The sequence below is a fragment of the Cibotium barometz genome, chromosome 10 (genome assembly GCF_041138505.1).
Source record: "Cibotium barometz isolate CiBa-2024 chromosome 10, ASM4113850v1, whole genome shotgun sequence".
Classification (NCBI taxonomy): domain Eukaryota; kingdom Viridiplantae; phylum Streptophyta; class Polypodiopsida; order Cyatheales; family Cibotiaceae; genus Cibotium; species Cibotium barometz.
The window spans coordinates 53,872,229-53,879,339 of NC_141055.1; positions in this window are offsets into that span (position 1 = coordinate 53,872,229).

Here is a 7,111-nt window from a genome sequence, read left to right on the forward strand (position 1 = left end):
GCAGGTGACCTAGCGCTTCACTCATAGGCCGCTTCCTTGGTCCCTCATCCACCGTACCGGAAGCTCACCATTTTAATCGAACCGAGGCTGGTCAAGACCTCGGTCGACCTTGCTACGCGAGACGTCCTCCATTGACTCTCCGTCAGCAGTTGCAACTTTATCAGTTCGGTCTCCACGACCTTAATCACAAGACGGTCAAAATGCTTCCCCAGCATTCTTGACATAAAACAGCCATTTGCAAACAGCATTTACAAACAGTTTACAAATACAGTTTCTATATTAACTCTCATTTTTCCACATTATCTCTCATTAATCTACATTACTTATTCCACATTATCTCTCATTAATCTACATTACTTATTCCACATTCCATTTATATGTGTACTCATCCAATCACCTCATTTTCCATCTCTTCACTTCAGATTCCTTCACATCACATATCATATATTCACATCCATATCCACATCCATACATCCACATCCACATCCACATCCATACATCCACATCTACATGCTTATCTCCATTTTCACATCTTCATTTATACATCCACATCCCATATCCACATTCATACATACACATCCATATCCACATCCACATCCACATCCACATTCACATCCATACATCCACATCTACATGCTTACCTCCATTTTCACATCCTCATTTATACATCCACATCCCATATCCACATTCATACATACACATCCATTCATCCACATTTACATCCACATACATACATACATCCACATCCACATTCCACATTCACATCTATACATCCACATCTACATTCACATTCACATACATCCACATCTACATCCACATACATACATACATCCACATCCACATTCCACATTCACATCTATACATCCACATCTACATCCACATTCACATACATCCACATCCACATTCCCATTCACATCTATACATCCACATCCATTCACATCTATACATCCACATCTACATCTACATTCACATACATCCACATCCACATTCCCATTCACATACATCCACATCCACATCCACATTCCCATTCACATCGATACATCCACATCCATTCACATCTATACATCCACATCTACATCCACATTCACATCTATTCTTTTACTTCACATCCATTCTCGCCCTATCACAACCCATATACATCTTATCTTATCACATACACTTCTTACCTCATCCCCCCATACACATTTTAATTCATCTTATCACCTCGTAACTTATTTCATAAGCATCTTATCACACCTCTTATCACATCCTATCACATCTCTTATCTATTTATAGAATACAAGAGATTTCTTACATTTGATATAAGATTTCTTTACACATTTATTTATGCATAAATTCTATTTAAGGAGATTAATACTTTCGAAGTAAAAATCAATCTTTTATGCATCTTCCTATGCATAAATTAATTTTAAATGAAAATGACACTTTTGAATTAAAAAATCAATCTTTTATGCATCTTCTTATGCATAAATTCAATTTGGTAGGAATTACACTTTTAGAATAAAAAAATTTCTCTTATGCATAAAATCCATTTATGATGAAAAATCACACTTTTAGTGTAAAAAGAATATCTTTTATGCATACCTATATGCATGAAATCTAATATGATAAAAGTAACACTCTTACAATAAAATAATCAACTTTTATGCATACCTCTATGCATGAAATTCAATTATGATAAAAGTCACACTTTTATAATAAAATAATCAACTTTTATGCATACCTCTATGTATGAAATCCAATATGATAAAAGTAACACTTTTGATATAAAATTTTTTCCTTTATGCATACTTCTATGCATGAAAATTAAAAATGATAAAAGTAACACTTTTGATATAAAAAATTTTCCTTTATGCATACTTCTATGCATGAAAATTAAAAATGATAAAAGTAACACTTTTGATATAAAAAATTTTCCTTTATGCATACTTCTATGCATGAAAATTAAAAATGATAAAAGTAACACTTTTTATATAAAAATTTATCCATTATGCATACTTCTATGCATGAAAATAAAAATGGTAAAAATAACACTTTTTATATAAAAATTTATCCATTATGCATACTTCTATGCATGAAAATAAAAATGGTAAAAATAACACTTTTGATATAAAAATTTATCCATTATGCATACTTCTATGCATGAAAATAAAAATGGTAAAAATAACACTTTTTATATAAAAATTTATCCATTATGCATACTTCTATGCATGAAAATAAAAATGGTAAAAATAACACTTTTGATATAAAAACTTATCCTTTATGCATGATATTAAAATTTAATTTCTCCATGATTATAATGAAATTTTTTTTTCAATTAATCTAGGATGATAATTCCTAGAATATGGTAGGAAGTCCTCTTTTTATGCTTTGAATGAAATTATTTTATGCATAATTTTTATAAAAATTTTGCCATAGCTCCGCTGCTATGACTGATAAATCTCAATTTTTTTTCTAAGGGATAATACTTATCATTAAGGAAATAATTAAAATGATCTCTAATTGGATTATTAATCTATAATGGATTGAATCATCAATATACATAAACTAAAAGCATAGAAAAATAGCCATTAATTTGGCCTCAAGTATAGCTTAATCTTGGGTTAAGGAAAAGCTTTATGAAAAGCTTGATTTGGATTGAGAATGGGTCATGAGTATGACCATTTCTTGAGTGAGAGAGAGAAATTACATAAAAATCATTAGAATTTAAACATAAATGAAAATTAACTTCAATAGCATTATGTAACTCTTCACTACTATTCAAACTTCAATAGCATTAAAAAAAAACCATACCAATTAAACTTCTCAAGCTTGAGAGGGGTTGAGAAGAGAGAAACATTGAGAAATTATAGAAAGATCAATATTCACTAATTACCTTACAACTTGCTTGATTCTTTGTTCACGGTAGAGGCCCCCAACCAATCAATTGGTTAAGTATGTTGATGGAGCCACTAATGGGGATTGAAGAAAGAGGGAAGCTCCAAAAACTAGTGAATTATTAAATGAATTCACAGTTTCTGGCTTAGGTGGAGTAGAGTAACGATGCATAAACACTATATATTTTTCAACAAGGGGGAGGCTTCTACTTATAGGAAAAATTGAGCTCCTAACCAAACAAACTGATTCTAGAATTTTCTAAATCAGTTTGGTCAATAATTGACCATTTTTAGGTCAGTTAAGCTAACTTTTTGGAACTAGACTTGAATGAGGAGAGAGGAGAGATGAAATATCTCAATTTTTATGAGTTTAAAACTCATTCAAGCATGTGAAATATGCACCTCCTTTAAAGAACTCCCCTTCCTTACATATGTGTCATAATGGAATCATTTTAATATTGCTCATAGTTTTTTTTACTAATAAACCTTGTACATTTTCAACTCTTCATCTTATGTGAAATATGCACCTCCTTTAAAGAACTCCCCTTCCTTACATATGTGTCATAATGGAATCATTTTAATATTGCTCATAGTTTTTTACTAATAAACCTTGTACATTTTCAACTCTTCATCTTATGTGAGCATTTACTCATTTTTGGATACCCAAAATATCTCATATTTTTAATATTGCTCATAGTTTTTTACTAATAAACCTTGTACATTTTCAACTCTTCATCTTATGTGAGCATTTAAGGGACTCTCCTTCCTTACATATGTGTCATAATAAAATCATTATACCCAAAATATCTCATATTTTTAATATTGCACATAGTTTTTTTACTAATAAACCTTGTACATTTTCAACTCTTCACCTCATGTGAGCATTTACTCATTTTTGGGTATTTTCTTTTTACAAGTTGGATTTATCTCCTCCCTACACATGGATTGATGCTATTGGTCCATAGGAACCTTAATTGGACCATAGTCTAAAGATTTCTGAAAATCTAGACCCTTAGGCTAAGGTTCTTTATACCTATTTTCAATTAATTCCAATTGCACATTGGAAAATTCTTTTTGAATTTTTGTTTCAGGGGAAAAAATTTTAATCAAGATTAACCACCAAGAAACGTCTTAAAGAGAGCAAGATTCAAAATAAGAACAAGATTTAAACTTTATTCATTCTCGGAACTTATACAGTAAAGATATTCATCTATGGGAATAATTCTGTTGGTTATTGCTGCACCTATCTCAGTGGTATGAGGTGATCTAACAAAAGGACCTCTGAGAGGTAAGCCAAAAACGGGGTAAAGGCATATCTTCTCATGAGGAAGAAAACACGCCAGTAAGAAGACCCGCTCAGAAAACCCAAGATGCCTTGATCTCATGACACAGTAGTATCGGGGACCCAAACCCAAAGCTTCAATAACCATGGCCAAGCGGACATTGTTACGAAAGTGCTGCTGACCCCAGGGTGTTACCCTAGTTATGTTTTGATATATCCGCCATTTGGTTTGCGCTACAGAAGTTCCCAAGTGAGGGAAAAGTGAGCGCTCATACTGCTCTATAAAATCCTTCTTCACAGATTCACTTGCGTCTTGAAGGTGAGGAATCATTATGGATAAAACTAGTTCTTGTTGCTAAGCCATGAAGGAGATTAAGAAAGAAAGGAGATCGATGGAAGTAAGATTACTGTGAGCGACAAGTAAAAGTTACGACTTATATAAAGGAAGGAGCTAGCGTAACTTAGAAGCCAACGGTAACTTGCCACTGAAGTTTTTACCGTCTTTCCATGATTTGGGTTTGACACATTTTTCTATAGAAGGCATTAAGAATTTTGAGATGAAGAGATAAAAGAAGCTTGTAGGCTAAGTCACCTACTTTCATTGAATTCAGATATAAGGCTCACAATATCTGGGGGATAACTTCTTAAACTCCCCAATAGATAAAGAACTTCTTTTGGGCCGTACTCGAATGATAACCAAAACCTTGGTATCCAAAACACCGATTTTCACTTCTGAACTCATTGTTCTGAATCCTTAAAATAGGCGTGACTCCTGAGAAGTATTCTAGGAAAAGGGTCTTCCTTTTTTTAAACAGAAACTTTCTTTTATTTTAGAGAGGGAATAATTATAAGATCAGAAAGGGAGATTCTTACTCCTGTATACCTCGAAGGTTGGGGAGGAATCTTACATTCTACCCCACTTAAAAAGTGCGAGATGTCCTCATCTCGCAAGGTAGAGGACAACTCTTTTTCTTAACATCCAATTTTATTTTGGGGTTCCTTATATTCTGGTCAACCCAACAGAACACTGGGATAAATATCCCTTATATAGAACTCATCATTAATATTCAGATCATATCATTCATATCTTTAACATGATAATGGTCCATTAGACCGAAAAATTTCCTTCTGAACATTCCTCCATGGGAATTTCAGTCAAGCAAGTTCTCAATTTGTCATCCCTTAACTTGATCTACTGATCAAGTGTTAATAGTAACAATTTGACAGCACAACCCACTAATCTCATAGTGATTTGCTGAATTCATTATCATCATTCCAGTTATGAATATCATCACTGGGACTCGTCCCATTCATCCTCATTGTGGTTTTGTTCAGATTTTTATATTTCAACTAATTTCAGAAATCATAATTTTTCAATCAAAATTTTCAATCAGAATCCAATTCAATTCATCAATTCTCAAACAGAATTAAAAATCATATCAACCACATTCGAATCATCATCTGGATAGCATTAACACTTATAATTTCAAGTCTTAGATTTACTCGTATATACTGTCAGTAAAGAGCTGCAGTATACTCTCGGTATATACGGGTAGTCGTGGCTCTTGGAATTATAAGGTAAATACCATCATGTCTAGGCCTCAAGCAAGTCAGGGATTCTATATAATTGCGGTACTTCTATCTGAAGACCCAATTACCAATTTACGAATTTCAGTTTGAATATCAAATTGTATGAATTATATCACACAATTACAACCTTTTTGTGTTTCTACATAAATTTTTGACATATTTGTCTTCTCAGTTGATCTTTATTAACCAATTCGCTCTGATACCAACTGTGAGATCCCTGTTCCCACCGAGCAACGGATTCGGGTTACTAGCAGCGGAAGTAGCACTTCTCGCGCGGGGCAGGGACCCACACTCGGGGCCTCGCCCACGGATATCCGGACAAGAGACTAATCCGTCGGTTTGTCCAAAACCGAAACTGGAAAAACTTCCTTTACCCGGAAAGCATGGGCGATTCCACCAGGATAACTCTTTACTCTAACGTAGTCAAGATCATTACGGATCAACTGATATGACTGCACCTTTAACGGTACTTGGTCAAATCAAGGAAGAAACTTGCACTTGGATCATTGGGATCAACGCTTTTTTCCCCATCAAGAGGCACAGCCGTTGATTCCTATCCATAGAACAATTTCTATCCGGGATTTACTTTATCTATCGTAATAATAGAAATTAAATCTCGATTTACGGATCCATCAGTCCAGCCTAACCCCATCCGATCCCATGGGTTAGCCAACCGCCCAACCACTGTAGTGATGGGATCCAATTTGGAATTTGGTTAGGTTTTGTCCCGGGTACCAAGGAAAAGAGTTCCAAGGCCCCCTAGCCGGAATTTCATGCAAACATAAAACTAGCCACACCACTTACACACCCAATATGAAAATTGCCTTTTTCTTAGCATCAGCTAACTTTAAAACAATCCTTTAATGAAACCATAGTACCACTGATCACAATCTCCCAATTTATCCAGTTGATTCATAATTTCCCATCATTCCTTCATCAGAGTATCTATGGCATCATTGGCAACTAGAACGCTCACCACCTGTCCACACAGGGGCCGTTTCAATAGTTCCTAGCCCATAATACTCAACAATATAATCACTTATCAAGATGGACTCTCGTTGAAGATCAGCAAGATCAACCAACAGATCCATATAAAAGAGCCATGGACTCATCCGTTGAGGACCAGCAAGGTCAATCAACCAGATCCATGCCTGGTTCCAGAAAACAACTCTTACTCCTTGTTCCAAAATCTTCCTCGACGCACGCGTCGGTATCCTAGGCGACCCAGAGCCCGAGCACCGTATGGTCAGCACCCTCTAGGATCCTTCGCAGGTGACCTAGCGCTTCACTCATAGGCCGCTTCCTTGGTCCCTCATCCACCGTACCGGAAGCTCACCATTTTAATCGAACCGAGGCTGGTCAA